Consider the following 4802-nt stretch of genomic DNA (forward strand, 5'->3'; position numbering starts at 1 on the left):
AGGGGAAGAAGGTGTGTTAGAGGTGAGGAGATGAAAAGGAGACAAGAAGGTGTGGAGAAGGAGGAGATTAGGGGAAGAAGGTGTGGTAGAGGTGAGGAGATGAAAAGGTGAAAAGAAGGTGTGGAGGAAGAGATGAGGAGAAGAAGGTTTGGTAGAGGTGAGGAGGTGAAAAGGAGACATGAAGGTGTGTTAGAGGTGAGGAGATGAAAAGGTGACAAGAAGGTGTGGTAGAGGTGAGGAGATGAAAAGGTGACAAGAAGGTGTGGAAAAAGAGGAGATGAGGGGAAGAAGGAAGGAGGTGAAGAGGTGAAAAGGAGAAAGAAGCGTAGAGGTGACTAGATGAAAGGAGTCAAGAAGGTGTGGTAGAGGTGAGGAAGATGAAAAGGTGACATGTAGGTGTGGTAGAGGTGAAAAGGTGACAAGAAGGTGAGGAGAAGGAGGAGATGAGGGAAAGAAGGTGTGGTAGAGGTAGAGGTGCTCATGGTGTAGTGGTTATCACATCTGTCTAACACAGAAGGTCCCAGGTTCGAGACCTGGTGAGCACATCTTATTTACTTCACGAAATAATTATTATTATGGGGATTCATTAGGTAACAGTGATCGTAAGGAAATTAGATTTAATATTGAATGTGAGGATAGAGGCAGTAACAACACATTAATACCTGACTTCAGGAAGGCAGACTCATGAGGGTTAAGAAAGCAGCTGCAGAAGCTTAGGGGAGTGAGATCAGAAGCAGGTCACGACCCAGGGCAGGAGGGGCGGTAATATCTCAGAGGTCACTGTTAGGTCAGTAGCTGAGGGTGAGTATAATAGTCTGGTCAGAGATTAAATTAGGACAGAAACAATTTATACCTCACAGGAAGTCAGGTCAACAGGTAACTAAACTACCCGCGATGGATGACAGACAGGCTAAAAACTGAAATAGGAAGGAAAATAGGACTATATGTTAGAATTAAAAGGGGGGAAACTCACCTAAGAGATAGTTACAACGATTTAGCTGGAGCAGTAAAGAAAAACATGTGGTAAACGTAATTATGAGATTAGAATTGCTAGGAAGCAAAGACCAATCCAAAGGGCTTCTTTCAGCTATATAAGACCAAGGTTAGGGATAAGATAGGCCGCTTGTCAGGAGAATCACTGATTGACAGTGATGAGGAGATGAGCGAGGCGTTAAATAGATATTTCTTAACTGAATTTACCAAGGAAAGATTAGATGATATACCTCAGGGAGAACAGATCTACAGTTGAGAAGAGGTAGAAGAATTAACCGACATCAACATAAGTAGGGAGCTCGTGGATTAGACAGATAGATAGACTTAAAGTCACTAAGGCGCCAGGGCCAGATGAACTTTTCCCAGGGTAATAAAGGAATGTGAAACTGAAATCATTGGGCAGTTAACAGAAGTATTTAGGAAGTCACTAGACAGGGTGGTGCCTGTTTCATGGAGGCAGGCACACGTTATTCCAATATTTAAGAAGGAGACAAATCTTCTTGGAGAACTATAGGCCGATTAGTTTGACGTCAGTTATAGGTAAAATGATTTGAGTCAATAATAACTGATAGTATTAGGGACCATATAGACAGACAGCTTTAATTCACGACTCACAGCATGGGTTTACTAAAGGAAAGTCGTGCCTCACTAATCTTATATCCTTTCACAATAGAGTATACGAGGCAGCTGACAATGATGAGAGCTATGATGTGGTTTATCCTGATTTTAGTAAGGCCTTCGATAAGGTACTCTACCAGAGACTGTTAAATAAAGTCAGCGCCCATGGGATAAGAGGAAGGTATTTGATTGGATTAAGGCGTGGATTAGCGACAGGAAACAGAGGGTTACCATTAACGGTAAAAAACTGGTATGAGGTAATGTTACCAGTGGGTTCCTCAAGGTTCAGTTTTAGGCCCGCTTCTATTCATTATCTACATCAGTGACATAGACAATGGATAACTAGTGACATAGGTACATTTGTAGATGACACCAAAATAGGGACGCACTATTAGGCAGGGGAGGATGCTAGAGCACTGCAGGAGGATCTCAACAAACTGTCAGCTTGGTCAGAGAAATGGTGATGAATTTTAACATCACCAAGTGTAGCGTACTTAGTGTAGGAACACGCAACCCATTACACGGGTATAGGTTAGACTCCACAGCGATTGGCAGGTCTAAGTGTGAAAGGGATTTGGGAGTGTTAGTGAACTCTGACCTAAAACTAAGGAAGCAATGTATTAGTGCGAGGACTAGGGCTAACAGGGTATTAGGCTTTATTAACAGGACGGTAACCAACAGGAGTGCAGAGGTCATCCTCAGACTTATTTAGCGTTAGTTAGGCAACACTTAGATTATGCTGTCCAGGTTTGGTGCCCACACTACAGAATGGACATCAACTTGCTAGAATCAGTTCAGAGGAGGATGACCAAGATGATTCAGGGGCTGAGGAACCTCCCATATCAAAATAGGCTGAAATATCTAAACTTACATTCACTAGAGAGACGAAGAGTGCGGGGAGATCTGATAGAAGTATTCAAATGGGTCAAGGGTTACAACAAAGGCGATATAAGTAAAGTACTGAGATTTAGCCAGCAGGATATTACTCGCAGTAATGGATTTAAATAAGAAAAGTATAGATTTAGGAGAGATATAGGCAAGCATTGGTTTAGTAATAGGGTGGTGGGGGAATGGAATAGCTCAGCAATCACATAGTTAGTGCAGGGACGATAGCTTGTTTTAAGAGTAGACTGGATAGCTACATGGACGAGGACGACAGGTGGCAGTGAGGTGTGGGTGCAGTAAGGTGACGGGGTGCTGGATGAGTGCCTGGGTACCGCCGGTATAACGAGGATCAAGCCTCTACCTGTAACCCCTGTAACGACACCTCACCCATCGTGAGTAGTGGGGGGGATTCTGGAGCTGTTCTGGTAGGCCACCTGGCCTCATGCAGTTTCCTATGTTCTTATGTTCTTATGTGCTTATGTGAGTATATGAATAGGTGACAAGAAGGTGTGGTAGAGGTGAGGAGATGAAAAGGTGACAAGAAGGTGTGGTAGAGGTGAGGAGATGAAAAGGTGACAAGAAGGTGTGGTAGAGGTGAGGAGATGAAAAGGTGACAAGAAGGTGTGGTAGAGGTGAGGAGATGAAAAGGTGACAAGAAGGTGGTAGAGGTGAGGGAGATGAAAAGGTGACAAGAAGGTGTGGAGGAGGAGGAGATGAGGGGGAAGAAGGTGTGGTAGAGGTGAGGAGGTGAAAAGGAGACAAGAAGGTGGTAGAGGTGAGGAGATGAAAGGAGACAAGAAGGTGAGGAGAAGGGAGATGAGGGAAGGTGTGGGGGAGGTGAGGAGATGAAACGGAGACAAGAAGGTGTGGTAGAGGTGAGGAAATGAAAAGGTGACAAGACGATGAAGATAGAGACAAGGAAAGGACTCTGAGTAGTAGTCTGCCATCATAAGAACATAAGAACATAAGAACGTAGGAGTCTGCAAGAGGCCGGTAGGCCTGTACGAGGCAGCTCCTTTGAATCTAAGCTCCCGTGTATCTAACCCCACCCATATCGCTGTCCATGAATTTATCTAATCTATTTTTAATGTGACAATTGTATTGGCACTCACCACATGAATGCTAAGCCTATTCCACTCATCCACCAATTCTGTTTGTAAACCAATTTTTGTTTATGTCCCTGTTGAATCTGAATTTATCCAGTTTAAACCCATTACTTCGTCTCCTACCCGGTTCTCTTACCAACAAAACCTTATGAATGTCTCCCTTATTATTGCCCTTCATCCATGTATAAACCTCGATCATGTCTCCACGCACCCTTCGCCTTTCTAGAGAATGCAAGTTTAACTGTTTGAGTCTTTCCTCGTATGGCAAGTTTCTCAACCCTGAATCATCTTAGTCATCCTCCTCTGCACTGATTCTAACATTTTGATATCCATTCTATAGTAAGGTGACCAGAACTGAACCGCATAGTCAAGATGAGGTCTAACTCCAACATGTGTGTGTGCCACCTGCCTTGATATCTCTCCCCCATAACCTTGATATCTTGATGAAGGCGCTCGCCATGCTCATCGCTCACGTCTCCAAGAGTAGCAGGAAATCATCGAGATGGCTCTAGAGGAAATGAACCTTTATGCTCATGCTGCAGCCTAAAAGATGAGAGCTATCAAGCAATGTCTCCACCAACCCTTGTAGTTTGCTTCCTTTTTGCTCCCTAAAATCCTCTCACAACAGCCACCAATAAGTCCCAAGCTCTTTTCCTACGTCAGTCATCGAGCTCGAGAAGTTTTGGCACTTCATTAACTTTCTCATTTGTGTCCCATCAAAAACACCAGCCTTTATTTTATCATAACTTAGGCCAGGAAATGGTGTATACATATGAATTTGAAACAGTCACCCTCCACATTAAGACCTTCGACAAAGTGCTTCATTAGTCCTAGTTTAATATGAAGGGCTGGGAAGATGATTTTCTCTCTCAACAAGGGGTTGGTGCATGATATTTTCTTCCCAACAGTCAAACTTTCTTTTTTAACTGGCCAGAGTTTCTGTTCCCAAAGTTTGTCTTTCGCCTGGCTGTCCCATAAACACAGGAAACACGGATATTTTGTATGCCCTCCTTGTTGGCCGAGTAAAAAGTTGACCATTTTCAGATCCACACATATGACCCATTTGTGTTAATCAAACTTGAGTAAGTCTAATACAGTTTTAATGTGTTCAGGATTATCTTTTAAATGCACAGAGTGACCAGTAGGAGTAATACATATTTTAAACTCTTTTTTGAACTATCCATAATGAGTCTCCATTCA

The 4802-nt window shown here is 43.2% G+C and overlaps 1 non-coding gene across 1 annotated transcript; it reads left to right on the plus strand.

Moving 5' to 3' along the window:
• Window positions 1–474: 474 nt before the first annotated feature.
• On the plus strand, window positions 475–545 carry Trnal-uaa (transfer RNA leucine (anticodon UAA)). Its single transcript has one exon. It is a non-coding gene; the product is annotated as a tRNA-Leu (tRNA).
• The last annotated feature ends 4257 nt before the right edge of the window (window positions 546–4802 follow it).

This window comes from Eriocheir sinensis, unplaced genomic scaffold (genome assembly GCF_024679095.1).
Source record: "Eriocheir sinensis breed Jianghai 21 unplaced genomic scaffold, ASM2467909v1 Scaffold902, whole genome shotgun sequence".
Classification (NCBI taxonomy): domain Eukaryota; kingdom Metazoa; phylum Arthropoda; class Malacostraca; order Decapoda; family Varunidae; genus Eriocheir; species Eriocheir sinensis.